Below are 22,331 nucleotides of genomic sequence, written 5' to 3' on the forward strand. Positions count from 1 at the left end.
GGTGAACAAATTGACAAACCCCTGGCCAGACTCACTAAAAGAGGAGAGAAAGAACCCAAATAACCAAAATTAGAAATGAAAAAGGAGAAATCACAACAGATACAGCAGAAATACAAAAAACCATAAGAGAATACTATGAACAACTATACGGCAACAAGTTTGACAATCTGGAAGAAATGGACAATTTTCTAGAATCTTATAGCCTGCCAAAACTGAATCAAGTAGAAACAGACCAACTGAACAGACCGATCACTAGAAATGAAATGGAAGAGGTCATAAAATCACTCCCTACAAATAAAAGTCCAGGACCAGATGGCTTCACAGGTGAATTCTATCAAACATAGAAAGAGGAATTGGTGCCCATCCTCCTTAAACTCTTTCAAAAGGTTGAAGAAGAAGGAATACTCCCAAAGACATTCTACGATGTCACCATCACCCTCATTCCAAAACCAGACAGAGATACCACCAAAAAAGAAAACTATCGCCCAATATCATTGATGAATATAGATGCAAAAATTCTCAACAAAATCTTAGCCAACCGAATCCAACAACATACCAAAAAAATTATACACCATGACCAGGTTGGGTTCATCCCAGGTTCACAAGGATGGTTCAACATACGCAAATCAATCAGCTTCATACACCACATTAACAAAAAAAAAGTCAAAAATCATATGATCATCTCAATAGACGCAGAAAAAGCATTTGACAAAGTCCAACATCCATTCATGATCAAGACCCTCGCCAAAGTGGGTATAGAGGGAACATTCCTGAATATAATCAAAGCCATTTATGATAAACCCACAGCAAATATAATCCTCAATCGGGAAAAACTGAAAGCCTTCTCACTCAAATCTGGAACAAGACAGGGATGCCCACTCTCACCACTGCTCTTCCACATCGTTTTGGAAGTCCTAGCCACAGCAATTAGACAAACAAAAGAAATAAAAGGCATCCAGATAGGAAGAGAAGAGATAAAACTGTCACTATATGCAGATGACATGATACTATACATAGAAAACCCTAAGGACTCAACCCCAAAACTCCTTGAACTGATTCATAAATTCAGCAAAGTAGCAGGCTGTAAGATTCACATTCAGAAGTCAGTTGCATTTCTGTATACCAGCAATGAAATATTAGAAAAGGAATACAAGAATACGATACCTTTTAAAATTGCACCTCAGAAAATCAAATACCTCAGAATACACCTGACCAAGGAGGTAAAGGACTTATATGCTGAGAACTATAAAACATTAATCAAGGAAATTAAAGAAGATGTAAGGAAATGGAAAGATATTCCATGTTCATGGATTGGGAAAATCAATATTGTAAAAATGGCCATACTACCCAAAGCAATCTACAGATTCAATGCAATCCCTATCAAATGACCCATGACATTTTTCACAGAACTAGAACAAACAATCCAAACATTTATATGGAACCACAAAAGACCCAGAATCGCCAAAGCAATCCTGAGAAACAAAAAGCAAGCAGGAGGCATCACTCTCCCAGACTTCAAGAAATACTACAAAGCCACAGTCATCAAAACAGTGTGGTACTGGTATCAAAACAGACAGACAGACCAATGGAACAGAATAGAGAATCCGGAAATCAACCCTGACACCTATGGTCAATTAATCTTTGACAAGGGAGGCAAGCACAGAAAATGGGAAAAAGAAAGTCTCCTCAGCAAGCATTGCTGGGAAACCTGGACAGCTGCATGCAAAGCAATGAAACTAGAACACACCCTCACACCATGCACACAAATAAAAAATGGCTGAAAGACTTCAATATATGACAGGACACCATCAAACTCCTAGAAGAAAACATAGGCAAAACACTCTCTGACATCAACATCATGAATATTTTCTCAGGTCAGTCTCCCAAAGCAACAGAAATCAGAGCAAACATAAACCCATGGGACCTCATCAAACTGAAAAGCTTTTGCACAGCAAAGGAAACCCAAAAGAAGACAAAAAGACAACTTACCGAATGGGAGAAAATAGTTTCAAATGATGCAACTGACAAGGGCTTAATCTCTAGAATATATAAACAACTTATACAACCCAACAGCAAAAAAGCCAATCAATCAATGGAAAAATGGGCAAAAGACCTGAATAGACATTTCTCCAAAGAAGATATACAGATGGCCAACAAACACATGAAAAAATGCTCAACATCGCTGATTATAAGAGAAATGCAAATCAAACCTACCATGAGATATCACCTCACACCAGTCAGAATGGCCATCATTAATAAATCCACAAATAACAAGTGCTGGAGGGGCTGTGGAGAAAAGGGAACCCTCCTGCACTGGTGGTGGGAATGTAAACTGGTACAGCCACTATGGAGAACAGTTTGGAGATACCTTAGAAATCTGTACATAGAACTTCCATATGACCCCGCAATCCCATCTTGGGCATCTATCCAGACAAAACTCTCCTTAAAAGAGACACATGCACCTGCATGTTCATTGCAGCACTATTCACAATAGCCAGGACATGGAAACAACCCAAATGTCCATCAACAGATGATTGGATTCGGAAGAGGTGGTATATATACCCAATGGAATACTACTCAGCCATAAAAAAGAATGACATCATGCCATTTGCAGCAACATGGATGGAGCTAGAGAACCTCATCCTGAGTGAAATGAGCCAAAAAGACAAAGACAAATACCATATGATATCACTCATAACTGGAATCTAATATCCAGCACAAATGAACATCTCCTCAGAAAAGAAAATCATGGACTTGGAGAAAAGACTTGTGGCTGCCTGATGGGAGGGGGAGGGAGTGGGAGGGATTGGGAGCTTGGGCTTATCAGACACAACATAGAATAGCTTACAAGGAGGTCCTGCTGAATAGCATTGAGAACTTTGTCTAGATACTCATGTTGCAACAGAAGAAAGGCTGGGGGAAAAAATGTAATTGTAATGTAAAGGATAACCTGACCCCCTTGCTGTACAGTGGGAAAAAAAAAATAAGGAAGAATATAGAATAAACTTTCTTAACTTTCCTAAAACTCATCTTAATTGAATCCTTTTTAAGACACAATTAAAATCACTTCTGTCTCACATTCTACCAATTACTGGAAGATTTGGATACTTAACATCCCCTGTAAAGGCCCAATCCCCTCTGTATATATCCAGAAAAACAGAGAAACAAAATGTTAGGAAATCCCCAAGGCTTATTACAGCCTTCACTCTGTAACCTGACAACTGAACTTCCTCCTTCTAGCTTCCAGGTACACCCAGAATGGAAGCAGGGACAGAACTCATTAAGACCCTCTAAAATATGGGGATCACGGTTAAAATTTGATAATAGTCATGTTTGTAAAGAAAGAAGACTAAAATTTTCAAGTGTTTACCTAAATATTAATATTGAGGAAAAGTATAACTCCACCCTGTGCCATGAGCAAAATAAATGTTCCACCACCTCATTAGTCATATCTTAATTTGGCGCAATGTAGAATTGATGTTCCTAATCATACATTAGGCCAAAATCAAACCTCAACTTTACAACCCCTTGGAGATGCCCCTCTGGCCATGTCAGTACTGGTTTATTATTCTCGATGCAATTCTCTGCACAAAGAAGAACCCGAAGTACAAACATGCATTCAACGGAGACAATGGTTACATGTAAAAATTTACCATCTGGTTAGACATAAAGACTATAGTCAGGTCATTATCTTATGTGAAATCAAAATGTATACAAGGATTCTAACAAATTGCATAAGATCTTGCACTCTGGTTTGTTTGGCACCATCTTTAAAATATACATTATAAGATGACCCCAATCCTGTCCCTGTTACAACACTTCTAAGGCCAAAAAGGGCCTTTTCCTTATACCATTGATAGCAAGACTGGGCTAAAGAAATGTGCACTAAGATGGCAAGCCTAGGGCAAATGGTCCAGAGGTATGCACAAATGTCTCAGGAACTCTCAAAAGCCATAACTAAAATGTGGGAAAAATGACCAATCTACAGGATGAAATAGATTCTCTAGCAGAAATAGTCCTTTGAATTTGTAGAGGACTAGATCTACTAACAGTGAAGGAAGGAAGTACTTGTGTAGTCTTACATGAAAACTGTTGCTCTAACAAAAATGCATTAGGATTAGCAAGGGAAAAGATTAAAAAAAAAACTAAAGGAAGAAGCTACTTGGATACAATAAGAAAATCATTCACAATGGTTTAACCTTCCACCTTTCTTTGCATGGCCAACTCCTATCCTCTCTCCCCTCATATTCCCCCTCTTGATAATAATAATTAGACCTCCACTGTTGCATTTGTTTTCTACTTTCTTAGAGTGCTCTGCAGAATCAACCACAAAAAGACAGTTCAACCACATCCTCACTCTGCATACATACTGATACCAGAAAATTCCTCCCATCCCTGTTACCTAAATCTACTTCCAAACTTAGCAGGAAGTGGTTCCATAGGAAGAGACCTTCATCAAGTTTCCTATAACAAAAAGGGAGGAATGTTAAGTAGTATCTATAAAATGGAGGGAGAATACCAATTTGAGGATGTAAAATAACCATACCATCAAGATCCTACCCAGGCTCCAAAAAAAAAAAAAAACCAGGAAACAGACCCCAGCATGGATGAAGGCCCCAGGACCAAGATAACTTTAGAAGCTATTAAACCCCAGAATAAACAGAGCCAAAAGGACTGTTAAAATTCACAATTAATGACCTAAATCCTCTTTCTCTGTTTCCCAAGGCCCCTTCCTCTTTCTTCTTCAGACTATGTGACCTATCACATGTAAACCTAACTATAAAAAAACACCTTGCCACAATAATCAGGGTCTCTTGTTCTGTTCTCCTGGCTACTCTGCTGGTGAATAAATCTTGCTTGAGATCTCAGTGCTCCAGTCAGCTTTCTTTCCCCTCCGTCTTGCCAATACCATACCCAGGTAAATTTTTTTTAACTAACCAACTATGTAACAGAAATAATAAGAAATTATTGGTCTTCAGTAAACCTAGGTACAACAAAAGTAATATGTGACTATATTGATTAAACCAACAGGATTAAGACAACTTTTATACTAAATATTAATTTAATATTGGATGTTTCCTAGAAGACATGAACCTAGAATTCATTCTGGTCAGTTTCTTTTATATTTAGAAATATTTGCAGTTCCGTTGTGGCTCAGTGGTTAACAAATCAGACTAGGAACCATGAGGTTGCGGGTTCGATCTCTGGCCTTACTCAGTGGATTAAGGATCTGGCATTGCTGTGAGCTGTGGTGTAGGTCATAGACATGGCTCAGACCCCGAGATGCTATGGCTGTGGTATAGGCCGGTGGCTACAGCTCTGATTGGACCCCTAGCCTGGGAACCTCCATATGCCGCGGGTGCAGCCCTAGAAAAGGAAAAAAAAGAAAAATAAAAGAAAAATAAATAAATAAATTTAAAAAAGAAATATTTAAAATTCAAGTGCTTGATTTAAATCAATTAATTAGAGTTCTTTTATAAATTTAATTTTGATATTTCCCAGAGATAGAGACATCAAATACGTAAAATGAGTTCACAGACATATAAACAGGCAAAACTAGAGATTTTGTAGCTTCAATTTAAAAACTTAGTTATCAAACAGAGATTACAAGATAAACATATTAGTTTGCAAATAACAGTAGGAATAAGTTAAATTTGTTTGCTCAGATGAGTAGCCTTCGCTATTTGTGAGAAAAGCTTTTAAGATTTGTATTTGTCCTTCATAAGCCCTTAAGTAGGGTCAGAATTATATTTTAAGTGATAAAGCCTTTACAGCAGATTGAATTATAAAGGCTTTTTTTTTATTTCTTGCTTTCAAATTTTACCTGATTGGTCTAATTAGGTTCAGTCTCAGATTGTTGTGGGATATTTACATTTATGATACTTAGATATCTGTAAGACAAAGATAGTTGCTTTTCATTCCCCATGGAACTGATATGTCACATAAATGATATTAAAAGACTGATTTACTCAACTATGTTTTAATTTGCTTTTTTATATCATAGAACTCAGGTGAAGGAGAAATCTGTTCTGGTCCATTTCTTTGGTCACTAAAATCATTTTCTGGAAAAAAAAAAAAAGAAGAAAAACAAGCTAACAGCTGAGAATTATGTTTTATTTGGTAGATTTATTGAAGACTTAAGCCCAGGAGGCAGCCTCTCAGATAGCTCTGTAGGACTGTTCCAAGAGGTAAGAGAGGAGCCAGGATATATAAGAACTTTGCAACCGGAACCAGGTTGTCTGCAATAATAAAAGACTGCTGTTAATTAAAGAAAACCGGATGTTTCAAGTTAGTGAATTTAGTGCTTTCTAAGTATAGGAAGATGTAAGCATTTGAGCTCACATTAATCATTTCCTTGATATGAATCTAATTATCTAGGCCAGTATCCTTTTTTTTTCTCTTTTCCTTATTGAACCCCCTCATGGTGCATAGTTAGGGGCACCACCAGTAGCTAATATCTCAATGCCAACAACACTCCTTTTTACTGTTACAGCAGACAACATTCTTTGTCCACAGAGTCCCCATTCCTTAAAATTTAATAATAACTTCCTTTATTATATAAAGCCCTCATTGATGGTATCCTTTTATAACCTGTTAATTAAGATCTTGAGGCCTTTTAGGCTTTCTTAATATTTAGTAATTTTCTTTTTTTATAAAAATATATTTGATGTAAAATCTTGTGTCAATTTCTGCTGTACAGCATAGTGACCCAGTCAAACATTTTATATATATATATATGCATTACTCTTCTCATGCTCTCCTCCATCATGTTCAATCCCAAGAAATTGGATATAGTTACCTGTTCTGTACAGAAGGGCCTCATTGCTTATCCGTTCTATATGTAGTAGTTTGCATCTATCATGCCCAAATTCCCAGTCCATACAAGAAAAATAATGGAAATTACTTAATGTACCAGTTTTTATATAAGGTTTAAATATAACTGTAAGATTGGGATTAAGATGGTAATGATCACTATACTACAGTAATTTATCATTGTGATGGATATCCTTGAGAACAAGGAAAATAAAAAAAATAAAAACAAATATGTGATTGAAAATTTAGATAGAACTAATATACTACTGTTTTTAAGAGAAATTATTATCAAACTAGAAAGTCCAAAAAAATTAAGACATGCTCATAAATTAGGAAGACAACTAATAAAGATCAATATGTAAAATTACTCAATATTTTCTCTATACTAGCCCTGATGATTTTGGAAAAATGATCTACCATTTATAATAAAAATAAGTGTAGAATATATATATAACTTAAAAAAATACTCTTTGGATCAAGTAAAAGACATTCAAAATGATTGGAAGAAATAGATAATCTGAGTTCAAGGATAGAATCCCAGTAATATAGCAATGCTGTTCTCTTCAATACTTATTTTAATACTTAGTTATTTTACAAATCTAGTATAAGCTGCTGGTAAATTATAATCAAATACAAAAACAATATTGATCTCAACTTCCAACTTAGGATACATGGAAACAATATATGTTAAAGGGGAAATTGCACAAAAAAGGAAAAAAATTGCTGTTACTTGGTAAAGACAAATTTTGCTCTCTCTCTCTCTCTATATATATATATATAATACATTTACATTGCTCTTTGCATATACACATATAACTCTAATGACATCAGACATTTAAATAAGTTATGCTATATAATTATTTGATGTAATATAAAGTAATATTTATGAAAAATATTTATTCACAACAAAAAGATAAAGGAAATATTATTAAACTATGTTAAAATTAAGAACATTAATTTCCTAAAAGATATTGAAGAAGATAGAAGATAGTTTCCATGCTTAAAACAAATAAATCGCTAAAATGTAAAATATTCTAAAAATCCCTATAGGACATTGAAGTGATCTCAAATTAAATAAACATCAGGGAAATCAAAATTAAATAACAATGAATATAATTTTGCATTAAAAAATTAATAGACAGAAATTTCAATTAAATAGAATCAGGAGACCATAATGTGGACCTTATGGTAAAGCCTAAAAGGAAAAAGAAAGCCATCTTTTATTTTCTGGCAAGGATTCCACCAATGAAAGCCATGGACTTGATTTACTTTTGCCCTCAAATTCTTTTCCGTCTCTATAAAAATGTTCTCCTTCCGTGTTGCGCAAGGACTTGTATGTGGCTTGCCATTATTATTTACAGCAGTATAATAAATGATAATTTAAAAACCATTGCAAGACTCTTCAGTGTTGGTGCTTTTAATCGCTTATGAGGACTTTATAGACTCTACCTGTGGGTAAATAGTTTTGGTTACTAATTGCATAAAAATAAACATATAGCTTAGTAACAAATAATTTAATAAGAAAAACAAAATATTTTTAGAAATAATTGCAAGGAAATAACAGTGAAGTTTACTGCAAGATTACCCCCACCACACACACACAAGAAAAAGTGATAGCCCAGGGAAAGTAATGGTCTTTGAATGAATGCACAGTGTGAGATATGTATCCTGATGAGGAATTTATAAAAAAATTATAATATTGTATCTTATAGCAACTCTCTGAGAGGAGAAATGAAAAAAACCTCAGAGACGTTAATTAACAGATTGTTGGTACAGCAAGATTGGGAACTCAGGTTCTTCTTACCTAAAGGTCCATAATATTTACTTTCATATGGAAAGGAGGTAGAGGCCACACATCTTCTATAAATTTAATATATTCAGAACTTGCTGTCTACAGAATTGAAAAAGAAATGTGAAGAAAGATGCATGTATGTTGGAAATTATAATAAAAGTGTTTTAGAAAGGTAAAAGATTGTGGAAGAGGCAAGACATTGCAATTAAAAGAAACCTCCAGAAAGGAGACTCAGGCTCAGATATATGTCTTGTAATTTTGGGACCCATAAGTAAAAAAGCACAGGGTTTATATGGGGAGAACAACAACAGATGGCTTGACACAGAGGTTCGAATTACTTTCTGTAATACCTCAATAACAGGGTCAAAAATATGAAATATTGTTCTGCAAAAATAATAAAGAGACATTTTATGAATTTGGGAAGGGGAGTACACAATCCACTAGTGCTATGTGAAGAACCCAAAAGTATCATGTTGGAGGATTAGTAGTTTAATCCATAATATCAGGAGGTACAAATGTAAGTATTTTTTTTTCAAAAGCACTAATGAGCCTTTAAAGAATGCATCAACACTCATTTTTCTGAGAAGTGGTTTAAAGTTTCTATTTGAAGGCAAGGACATTTATTTGCATGCTATTATATCTATAGTGTAGTGCCTACTCTGTCTGGGTTTTCAAGTGGGAGCATCTAGGGCAGACAGTTGGGCTCAGTGATCTCAAGTTGCATTTAACCAACACCACAATGCCTCATTTTTCTCTCCCTTATTCCTTTTTTTTTTTACTCAGTGAATTTATTACATTTATAGATGTACAATGATCATCACAATCCAATTTTATAGGATTTCCATCCCATAACCCAGCGCATCCCCCCCACCCCCTGAATGTCTCCTTTAGAAACCATAAGATTTTCAAATTCTGAGTCAGTAGCTGTTCTGTAAAGAAGTTCATTGTGTCGTTTTTTAAAATTCCACATGTTGGTGAAAGCATTTGATGTTGGTGTGTCATTGTCTGACTGACTTCAATCAGCATGATAATTTCTAGGTCCATCCATGTTACTAAAAATGCCAGTATTTCATTCCTTTTAATGGCTGAGTAATATTTAATTATGTATATGTACCAAATCTTCTTGATCCACTCCTCTGTCAATGGACATTTAGGTTGTTTCCATGTCTTGGCTATTGAAAATAGTGCTGCAGTGAACATTGGAGTACATGTGTTTTTGCGAGTCATGGTTTTCTCTGGTTAGATGCTCAGGAGTGGGATTGCTGGATCAAATGGTAGTTCTATGTTTAGTTTTCTGAGGAATCTCCATACTGTTTTCCACAGTGGTTGCACCAATTTACAATCCCTCCAACAGTGTACTAGGGTTCCTTTTTCTCCACACCCTCTCCAGCACTTATTGTTTGTAGACTTTTAGATGATGGCCATTCTGGCTGGTGAAAGGTGATATCTCAAAGTGGTTTTGATTTTCATTTCTCTAATAATGAGTGATGTTGAATATCTTTTCATGTTTTTTGGCCATCTGTATGTCTTTTTTGGAGAACTGTCTGTTTAGATCTTCTGCCCATTTTTTGATGGGGTTGTTTGTTTTTTTGGTATGAAGCTACAGATGGAGTTTATACATTTTGGAGATTAATCCTTTGTCAGTTGATTCACTTGCAAAATTTTCTCCCATTCTGTAGGTTGTCTTTTCATTTTGTTTAAAGTTTCCTTTGCTGTGCAGAAACGTTTAAGTTTGATTAGGTCCCATTTGTTTCTTTTTATTTTTGTTGTCAATACTCTGAGAGGTGGATCTGAGAAGATGTTGCTGCCATTTATGTCAGAGAGTGTTTTGCCTATGTTTTCCTCTAAGAGTTTGATAGTGTCTGGTCTTATATTTAGGTTTTAATCCATTTTGAGAGTATTTTTGTGTATGGTGTTCGGGAGTGTTCTAATTTCATTCTTTTACATGTGGCTGTTGGTTTTTCCAGCACTGCTTATTGAACAGGCTGTCTTTTCTCCACTGTATATTCTCGCCTCCTTTGTCAAAGATTAGTTGGCCTTAGGTGCATGGGTTTAATTCTGGGCTTTCTATCCTGTTCCACTGATCTATATGTCTGTCTTTGTGCCAGTACCATATGGTTTTGATGATTGTTGCTTTGTAGTATAGTCTGAAGTCAGGGAGCCTGATTCCTCCTGCTCTGTTTTTCTTTTTCAGGATGCCTTTGGCTATTCTGGGTCTTTTGTGCTTCCAAACAAACTTTAAACTATTTTGTTCAAGTTCTGTGAAAAATGTCCTTGGTAATTTGATGGGAATTGCATTGAATCTGTAGATTGCCTTGGGTAGTATAGTCATTTTGATAACATTGACTTTTCCAATACAAAAGCATGGTATGTCTTTCCATCTATTTGTGTCATTGTTGATTTCTTTCATCAGTGTCTTATAGTTTTCAGAGTACAGGTCTTTTTACTCTTAGGTAGGTTTACTCCTAGGTATTTTATTCTTTTGGATGTGATGGTAAACAGGATTGCTTCCCTAATTTCTCTTTCTGATGATTCATTGTATGTATAAATGCCATCTATTTCTGTGTATTAATTTTGTATCCTGAGACTTTGCCAAATTCATGGATGAGTTCTAACAGTTTTCTGGTCAAGTCTTTAGGATTCTCTAGGTATAGTATCATGTCATCTGCAAGTAGTGATTATTTTACTTCTTCCCTTCCAATTTGGATTCCTTTTATATCTTTTACTTAACTGATTGCTGTGGCTAGAACTTCCAAAACTATGTTGAATAGTAGTGGTAAGAGCAGACATCCTTGTCTTGTTCCTGATCTCAGTGGGAATTCTTTCAGCTTTTCACCACTGAGAATGATGTTAGCTGTGAGTTTGTCAAAGATAGCCTTAATTATGTTGAGGTAGGTTCCCTCTATGCCCACTTTCTGAAAGGGTTTTTATCAGAAATGGGTGTTGGATTTTGTCAAAGGCTTTTTCTGCGTCTATGAGAGGATCATATGGTTTTTATTCTTCAGTTTGTTAATGTGGTGTATCACACTGATGGATTTGTGGATATCAAAGAACGCTTGCATCCCTGGGATAAATCCCACTTGATCATGTTGTACAATTCTTTTAATGTGTCATTTGATGAGGTTTGCTAGTACTTTGTTGAGGATTTTTGCATCAATGTTCAGCAGTGAAATTGGCCTGTAGTTTTCTTTTTTTGTGGTATCTTTGTCTGGTTTTGGTATCAGGGTGATAGCGGCCTCATAGAATGAGTTCGGGAGTATCCCTTCCTCTGCAATTTTTTGAAATAGTTTCAGAAGGAGAGGTGTTAACTCTTCTCAAAATGTTTGATAGAACTCGCCTGTGAAGCCATCTGGTTCTGGACTTTTGTTTGTTGGAAATTTTTTAATCACAGTTTCAATTTCAGTTCTTGTGATTGGTCCTTTCATCTTTTCTATTCATCTTGGTTTATTCTTGGAAGATCGTACCTTTCTAAGAATTTATCCATTTCTCCTAGGTTTTCCATTTTATTAGCATAAAGTTGCATATAATAATCTCTTATGAACCTTTGTATTTCTGTGATGTCCGTTGTTACTCCTCCTTTTTCATTTCTAATTTTATTGATTTGAGTCTTCTCTCTTTTTTTCTTGATAAGTCTGGGTCTCCATTTCCCCCAGTCCTGTGGAGCTCCTGAACATAAGCCCCACTGGTCTTCAATGCCAGATGTTCTAGGGGCTCTTTCTCTCAGTGCCAGATCCCCACATGTGGGAGTTTGAGATGAGGCTCAGAACTCTCACTCCTGCAGGTGAGTCTCTGTGAACCAGTTAGTTTCCAGTCTATTGGGCTTCCCACCCAGGAGGTATGGGGTTGCTTACATTGGAGATATAAAGAGAGGGAAGCATATATAATAAACCCAAGGAGGAACACCCCGAGATACATATTAATCAAACTGATGAAAATTAAAGACAAAGAGAAAATCTTGAAAGCAGCTAGGGAAAAGAAACAAATAACATACAAGGGACCCCCAATAAGATTATCAGCAGGTTTTTCAGCAGAAACTCTGCAGGACAGAAGGGAGCAGCATGATATACTTAACGTGATAAAAGAAAAAACCTCCAACCAAGATTACTTTACCTAGCAAGGCTCTCATTCAGATCTGAAGGAGAAATCAAAACCTTCACAGATAAGCAAAAGTTGAGAGAATTCAGCAACACTAAATGAGCCTTACAACAAATACTAAAGGAACTTCTCTAGGCAGAAAAGAAAAGTCTGCAACAGGAAAAAAAAATACCACAAATGACAAGGCTTACCAGTAAAGGAAAATAAAAAAGCACAGAGAGACTCTCAGAGAAAGCCACTTATCATTGAAGCTGTAAAATACAATTCATTTTCAGAAGACTATTTTGAAATACAAACAACTGTATATAGAGTTTGTTGAAACTAATGTAAGATAAACTCAAATTAAGAAACCAAATATTATCTTACATGAATTACATCTGTAGCAGCCTTTTGACACAATCTTGGATTAAAACTCTCTATGAAGAAAGACTTGCATCAACTTAACCTATAACAGAGTCACAATTTAGTCTCTATTAATGAATTATTTGCCTTCAAGTCAACAAGCATTTACTGAATCAGGCACTCATAGGACATAAGAAATCACAGCTTTTTGGATTAATCTCCTTTCTTCATCCTCCCCTAAGGACTTGTTATTTCTCAAAGATTGGGACACTAGTAAATACAGTAAAATCTGAGTTCAGAGGTTGAGTAAATATGTGAATCTGTCTTATCTATTTGGAGATGCAGAACCTGTTAACAAAGCATCAGATAAAAATTTTAGAAATCAGCCACTTAGTAATATAGTTGTAGTGCATTACCTCAAACACCAGCACACTGAAAAACTTACAGAAGTTTGAGGTAGCAGAATAAAATATTCCAATAATTAAAAAAAAGTTTCCTTCCACTGTATTACAGCATCATGCAGGGAACTGTCATCACCTACAGAGCCGAAGCAAAACCAGCTTGGGTGGGTACCAGACAGGAAGAAGAGGAAAGAGTAAGTCCAGAATGTACATCACTATATTAAGGACCAGGTCTACAGATGGAAAGCATCACCTCCAAACCTGTCCACCAGGGGTCACAAGAGCATGTTTAATGTTAAAAGGGGCTGGGAAATTATTAACCACATGCTTTTCAAGAAGTGAAGAAAGGATTTTTGATATTTGACCTGCAGTTTCCACCTCATGTAGATAATTTTTTTTTTAACCAGTAGTGGATAAATTCAATGTAGACTAAAAGAGCATAAACTTTCAATCTTTTTCAAATTCAAATTAAAAAGGATCTCTGCATTTCCTAAAAAACAAGCAAAACAAAAACAAAAAGAAAAAGGGTGCCCAGAGAAATAATTTTCCCATATGTATACATTGTAGTAGATGTGGTGATTTAGGCTTGAAATATTTGATATTTCCATAACATAATTGCAATCATTTCTTACATATTTTATTCTCCACAGTGAATATATTTATCATGGCATGGGAGAATCAGAGTTTCAACTCTGAATGCCTCCTGCTGGGAATATTTGATCACAGCCCCACCCAATCTTCATCTTCTGTCTGGCCTTAGGAATCTTCACAGTGACCTTCATGGGAAACACTGTTATGGTTCTCCTCATCTACCTGGACAACCATCTCCACATCCCCATGTACTTGTTCCTCAGCCAACTCTCCCTCATGGACCTCATGCTTATCTGCACCACTGTACCCAAGATGGCCTTCAACTACTTGTCTGGAAGGAAGTCCATCTCTTTGGCTGGCTGTGGAATTCAGATGTTCTTATATGTGTCCCTGAGTGGAGCTGAAAGTTTTCTATTGGTCACAATATCTTATGACCTGTACATTGCCATTTGCTATCCATTATTGTACTCAGTTCTCATGAGCCAGAAGATCTGTTGTCTCATGGCTGTTCCCTCCTGGATTGTTGGCTTTATGGATGGTGTAATTGTTATTGCCATTGCATTGTCTTTCCCATATTGTGGTGCTCAGGAAGTAAACCATTTTTCCTACGATGTCCCTGCCCTTCTCACTCTTTCATGCACTAACATTTGGCTCTTTGAAAGGTTAATATTTATTTGCTGTGTAATTATGCTTCTTTTCCCTGCAGCAGTCATCATTGCATCCTGTGCTTGTGTTATTCTGCATGTCATTCACAAGGGATCTAGAGATGGTCGTAGCAAGCCTTTGCCACCTGTTCTTCCCACCTCATGATGGTGGGGATTAATAAGGAGATGCCTTGTTCATATATATGAGGCCTGTTTGTGATCATTAACCCATCCAAGACAAGATGGTGTCAGCCTTCTACACTATCCTTACTCCCATGCTGAATCCCCTCATCTAAAGTCTCAGCAACAAGGGACTGGTCAGAGTATTCAGGAAGGTATTAAGATGGGAAAATTTGGAGAGAAAATGTCCAATAAAATTTTTCCCTTCATTTATCCTTTATGCTTAAATTTATTTATTTAACCAATTGAGTTTAGCAACCAATACTTACCCATTTTTATAGCAAAAGATTCTGGGAGTTTCAATTTTGGTTCAGTGGCAATGAACCTGACTAGTAACCATAAGGATGCAGGTTCAATCCATGGCCTTACTCAGTAGGTTAACTATCCAACTTTGCTGTGAACTGTGGTGTACATTGCAGATGCAGCTTGGATCTGATTTGCTGAGGCTGTGTGGTTGGCCAGCAGCTGTAGCTCTGATTCAACACCTAGCCTGGGAAGTTCCATATATTGCACATGTGGCCTTAAAAAGCAAAAAAAAAAAAAAGGTTAAGGAGGATGGATATAAGTTCTTATTTGTATATTTTCTGAATTTGACTGTGAAGCCAACTGGTCCTTAACTTTTATTTGTAGGGAGTGTTTTCATTATATGTTCAATTTCATTTTTAGTGATTGGTCTGTTCAGCTGATATATTTCTTCTTGATTCAGTTTTGGCAGGCTGTAAGTCTCTAGAAAGTTTCCATTTTTCCTAGGTTGTCAATTTTTTTTGCATACAATTTTTTCATAGTATTCTCTTATGGTTTTTTTTTTTTTTTGTATTTCTGCAGTTTCCTTTGTGATTTCTCTTATTTCATGTCTAATTTTGTTTATTTGGGTTTTTTATTTCCTCTTAGCAGAAAGTGTGGCTAAAGTTTTGTCAATTTTTTTCTACTTTAACAAAGAACCAGCTCTTGGTTTTATTGATTTTTCCTACTGTTTTTTGAATCTCTATTTTATTGATTTCCTCTCTGATCTTTATGATTTCCTTCCTTCTACTGACTATAGGTTTCATTTGTTCTTCTTCTTCTAATTCATTTAGGTGGTGGGTTAAGTTGTCAATTTGAGATTTTTCTTCTTTTTTGAGGAAGGCTGGTATTGCTATGAATTTCCCTCTAAGCACTGCTTTTGTGGCATCCCATTGATTTTGAGTGGTTGTGTCTTCATTATCATTTGTCTCAAGGTATTTTTTAAATTTCCTTGTTGATTTCCTCATTGACCCATTGGTTTTTATAGTAGCATATTGTTTAGTCTCCAGGTAATTAGTATTTTTCTAATTTTTTTTCCTGTGGGTGATTTCTAGTTTCATGCCACTCTGGTCAGAGAAGATCCTTGAAATAATTTCTGTACTCTTAAATTGGTTGCAGTTAGCTTGTGCCCCAGGATATGATCAATCTTTGAGAATGTTTCATGTGCCCTTGAGAAGAATATATATTCTGATTTTTATGGATATAATGTCCTGACAATGTCAATTTTCTAAATTTTCTATTGTGTCACTTAGGTCTATGTTGCCTTATTGGTTTTCTGTCCAGTGGATCAGTCCATTGATTGAGTGGGGTATTAAAGTCTCCTACTATGATTGCATTCCCATCAATTTCTCCTTTTATGTCTGTTAGTATTTGTCAGAGGAGTCTGGGTGCTCCTATAATAGGGGCATATATATATAGATAATTGTAATATCCTCCTCTTGAATGGATCCTTTTACCATTAAATAGTGTCCTTCTTTGTCTTTCTTTACTGCCTTCATTTTAAACTCTATTTTGTCTGATATGAGTATTGCAACTCCAGCTTTCCTGTCTTGTCCATTGGCATGAAATATCTTTTCCCATCCCCTCACTTTCAATCTATATGTTTCCTTTTCCCTAAGGTGAGTCTCTTGTAGAGAAGAGATTGTAGGTTTTCAAAAGGATGAAAAAGAAGGAACACTCCCAAGACATTCTCTGATGCCATGATCACCCTAATCCCCAAACCAAAGATACCACTAAAATAGAAAACTATATCTTTGAAGAATATAGACACAAAAATTCTCAAAAAAGATTTAGCTAACTGAATCCAACAACATTAAAAAAATCATATAACATGACAAGGTGGGATTCATCCCAGGACCACAATGATAGTTTGACATACACAAATCAATCAATGTCACACACTACATTAACAAAGAAAAATCAAAAACACATGATCATCTCAATAAATGAAGAGAAAACATTTGACAAAGTCACACATTTTTCATTATAAAAACTCTTACCAAAGTGGGTATAGGAGACATAATAAAAGCTATTTTTGACAAACCCACAGCAAATATAATATTCAATGGAACAAAGCTGAAAGCCTTCCCCCTAAAATATGGAACAAGACAGGGATGCCCACTCTCAACACTGCTATTCAACATAGTATGGGAAGTTCTAGACACAGCAATCAGACAAATAAAAGAAATAAATGGTACCCACATTTGAAGAAAGGGGGAAAATTGTTACTGTATGCAGATGATATGGTACTATATATAGAAAACCCTAAGGATTCAACTTCAAAAAATACTTGAACTGAATAACAAATTCAGCAAAGTAGCAGGATATAAGATTAACATTCAGAAATCAGTCTCATTTCTGCATACTAACAAATAAATATTAAAAAAAAATACAAAATTGCAATACCTTTTAAAATTGCACTGCCAAAAACCAGATGCATGAGAATACACTTGACCAAGGAGGTGAAAGAGTTATATGCTGAGAACTATGAAACATGAATCGAGGAAATGAAAGAAGATTCAAAGAAATGGAAAGACATTCCATGCTTCTGTGTTGGAAAAATTAATATTATAAAAATGGCCATACTACCCAAAGAAATCTACATATTCAATGCAATCCCTATCAAATTACCCATGATGTTTTCTCACACAACTAGGACAAACAATCCAGAAATTTATATGGAACCACACAAGACCCAGAATTGGCAATGCAATCCTGAGGAACAAAAACCAAGCAGGAGCCATAACGCTCCCAGACTTCAGGAAATATTGCAAAGCCACAGTCATCAAGACAATGTGATACTAGTACCAAAGCAGACATACAGACCAATGGAAAAGAATAGAGAATCCAGAAATAAATCTGGACACCTACAGTCAATTTAACATTGGCAAAGTAAGCAAGAGCATAAAATGGGAAAAAGAGTCTTTTCTGCATGTATTGCTGGGAAACCTGGACAGCTGCATGCAAATCAATGAAACTAGAACACACCCTCACACCATGCACAAAAATAAACTCTAAATGGCTTAAAGACTTAAATATAAGGCAAGCACCTTCAAACTCCTAGAAGAGAATATTGGCAACACATTCTCTGATATCAACTTTACAAATATTTTCTCAGGTCACTCTCCCAAAGCAATAGAAGTGAAAGCAAAAATAAACCACTGGGATCTAATCAAACTGACAAGCTTTTGCACAACAAAGGAAACCAAAAAGAAACCAAAAAGACAACTTACGGAATGGAAGAAAATAGTTTCAAATGATGCAGATGATAAGGGCTTAATCTCTAGAATATACAAGCAACATATACAACTCAATAGCAAAAAAGCCAACAACCCAATGGAAAAATGGGCAAAAGACCTGAATAGACATTTCTCCAAAGAAAATATACAGATAGCCAACAAGCACAAGAAAAAATGCTCAACTTCACTGATTATCAGAGAAAAGCTAATAAAAACTTGTACCACCTCACACCACTCAGAATGGCCATCATCAATAAGTCCACAAATAACAAATGCTGGAGGGGTTGTGGAGAAAATGAACCCTCCCGCACTGTTGGTGGGAATGTAAATTGGTACAAACACTATGGAAAACTGTTTTAGAGATACTTTAGAAAACTATACATAGAACTACCATGTGACCCAGCAATCCCACTGTTGTGCAGATATCTGAACAAAACTTTCCTTGAAAAAGACATGAAACTGTGTGTTCATTGCAGCACTATTCAAAATAGCCAAGACATGGAAACAACCTAAATGTCCAGTCACTTTACTTTTGCCTCATGGAATAACTTCATTATAGGAGCAACTCTCGGGAATATAGATCATGGGGAAAATTTAGGATCCTGCCTACCACACATGCTGAGATAACTTACCAACTCTTATCTATAAGATATATTAAAATACAATTTCTATAACCTTTCAGTCAGTGATGTGAGAAACATCTGTAACTTCCTAATAATTACTGAATTATTTCATCTTTTAGAAATTATTTCATATACACTGAAGTTGAGGGGTTTGTGGTGAGGGTGAAAGTCTAAAATTAGGCATGTACAAGGTTTTGAGCCTGACAAAGAATTAAAAATAATCATCTTAAAGAAAAACACTGATGTACAAAAAAACATAGAAAGGACAAAAAAAAATAAAGTTAGGAAAACTATACATGGATAGTTTCATGTCTTTATTTTTGTTCAACAAAGACATATGACTTAAGCACACATGAAAACACAGAAATTCTGGAGCTAAAGTATATAACAACTGAACTGAAATCTTAATAGAGAGCTTCTATAGCAGATATAATCAACCAGAAGCAAGAATCACTGTGCTCAAAGAGAGATGTTCTAAAATCATTCAGTCATGGGAATAAAAACAAAATGAAGAAACCCTTTGCAACTTCAACATATCACTAACTATTTAGAGAATCATAAAAGAAGCAAAGAAAGACAAAAGAAAAATGCTTATTTAAAGAGGTCATGAGAGCAAATGTCCCATATCTTAAGAGAAACATGAGTATCCAGATTTGTGGAGTCCAATGAACACCAAATAAGCTCATCCTCAAGAGATGCTCACATAGACATATTAGAGTCATTTTGTCTAAAGTTAAAGGCAAAGAAACTATCTTGAAAATTGCAAGAGAAAAGCAACTTACCACAACGAAGTGTGCCTCCATAAGGCTATCAGTGGAGGTCTAGCAAGAAGAACCTGGCAAGCTAGGAGAGCATGAGGTGATATGTTCAAAGTACTGAAAGAAGGAAAAGAAAGCTCCTGACAACCAAGAATACTAGCTGAAGCTCTATTTCAGAAATGAAGGAGAAATATTTTCCCAAACAAATAGAAGCTGACTGAATTTAACACCACACACCTGAACTACAGGAAATGCTAAAGAGAGTTATATAAAATGGAAACAAAGGTTTACTAAATGGAAACCTGAACACATGAAAGTATGAATTTTACTGGTAAGGACAGTATATACTCAAATTTAGGAGACTCTATTACAGTAAAGATGATGCATATGAATTGCTTTTATGACAAGGAAGAAAGTTAAAATACAAATTTATTAAAAAGAACTATCTTCAATATTCAATATTTTAAATGTTTATTAGAAAATGTTTGAAAAGTGACATCAATAGCCTAAAATATTAAGAATGTAAAAATTAAAATATTGTATGCAATTAAATTTATTAGTTTAAAATAGAATGCTTTAATATAGATGATTTATGTACACCTCCTGGTAATCATGATAAAATACTTGTATAAATACATAAGTATTTATAGTATAAATTTATACATAAAATATAATACATACATATTTATATATGTACATGTTTATAAATATTTGATACATATATATACATAATTATATATTTTATGTAGATAAATACGATGAAGATTATGGAAGCAAGGCCCTCACCAAAAACATCATAAATCACAAAGACAGCAAGAGAGGCAGAAAGGAACAAAGTAAACCAAAACAGTAAGCAAAAAAATTAAAAAAAGCAATCATTTACAAATCAATAATTACTTAAAACATAATAGATTATATTATCCAAATAAAATCAAAGAGACTGAATGGATTAAAAAAAAAGAGTTCCTGCTGTGCAACAGTGCGTTAAGAATCCAAATGCTGCATTAGTTTAGGTCACTGTGTAGTTGCAGGTTTTATCCCTGGCCTTGTGCAGTGGGTTAAAGGATCCAGCATTGCTGCCGTTGTGGCATAGTGTGCATCTGTGGTTCTGTATGGTCCCTGGCCCCAGAATATTCATACCCCACAGGTGTGGCCATTAAAAAAGGATTAAAAAAAAAAAGATTCAGCTACCTGTGTCCTAAAATAAGAGATTTATTTTTGCTTTAAGGGCACATATTTGTAGAAAATGAAGGATTAGAAAAAGATAATTCATGTAAAGGTTAAACAAACTAGAGCAACAGTGGCAATACTTAACATCAGACAAAATTGACTTTAAGTTAAAAAATGACATAAGGGACAGAAATGAATTATATAATGATAGATGTACCAATTCAGAAAGAGGATATAAGAATGGTATATACTTACAAAACATCAGAATACCGAGATATATGAAGCAAATATATCTAAAGAAAATATAGACAGTAAAATGATAATAAGAGAAGACAACCCCACTCTGAACATAAGATAGAAAATTCAGACTGAAAATCAGCAAAGAAACAGCAGACAGGAACAAAGCTATACAGGAAATGGACCTAGCAGACATATGTAAAACCTTCCATCCAACAGCAGATGGGGAGATCTGCAAGCTAAATTATATGTTAGGTCACAAAATAAGTCTCATGAAATATAAGAAGATTGAAATATATATATATGTATATATTTATATAGAAACACAATGTTATAGAACTAAAAATAACAAACAGAAGGAAAATAGAAAAAAAAAATTACAGACATAAATCACGCACCTCTGCATTAGCATGACTCAAGGAGGAAATCAAAAATAATTTTTCTTAAATGTTGAGACAAACTAAAATGGGAACAAGGCATACCATAACTTATGGGATATAGTGAAAAGAATTCTAAGAGTGGAGTTTATCATGATAAATGACTGCAGGAATATAAAAGATCTTAAATAAACTACCTCACTTTATGCTTCAAGGAACTTGCAAAAGAAGGTAAAACAATACTAAAATTAGAAGAAATAAATGTAAACATTAGACTAGATATAAATGAAATGGAAATTTGAAAAAACACAGTACATTATCAACAAAATACATTATTTTCATTTTTTCTTTCTTGTCTTTTTGCTATTTCTTTGGGCCGCTCCCGCGGCATATGGAGGTTCCCAGGCTAGGGGTCTAATCGGAGCTGTAGCTGCCAGCCTACGCCAGAGCCACAGCAACGTGGGATCCGAGCCGCGTCTACGACCTACGCCACAGCTCACGGCAACGCTGGAACCTTAACCCACTGAGCAAGGCCAGGAACCGAACCCGCAACCTCATGGTTCCTAGTCGGATTGATTAACCACTGCGCCACGACGGGAACTCCAATACATTATTTTCAAAATGTAGATCTTTAGCTATACTAATAAAGAGAGAAGATAAAAGTAAAAAAATAAAAATGAAACAGAAGATATTGTAACTGATGTATTGTAAATGGTCATGAGATATCTATAATCAATTACATTCCAATAAACTGGAATTACATTTTATTAATGTAATGTAAACACAT

General features: G+C 35.2%; 1 pseudogene; it reads left to right on the forward strand.

Moving 5' to 3' along the window:
* The first annotated feature begins 14,107 nt into the window (after nt 1-14,107).
* LOC125124553 (olfactory receptor 2M3-like) lies at nt 14,108-20,613 on the forward strand (annotated as a pseudogene).
* The last annotated feature ends 1,718 nt before the right edge of the window (nt 20,614-22,331 follow it).

Source organism: Phacochoerus africanus, chromosome 4, assembly GCF_016906955.1.
Source record: "Phacochoerus africanus isolate WHEZ1 chromosome 4, ROS_Pafr_v1, whole genome shotgun sequence".
Lineage (NCBI taxonomy): Eukaryota > Metazoa > Chordata > Mammalia > Artiodactyla > Suidae > Phacochoerus > Phacochoerus africanus.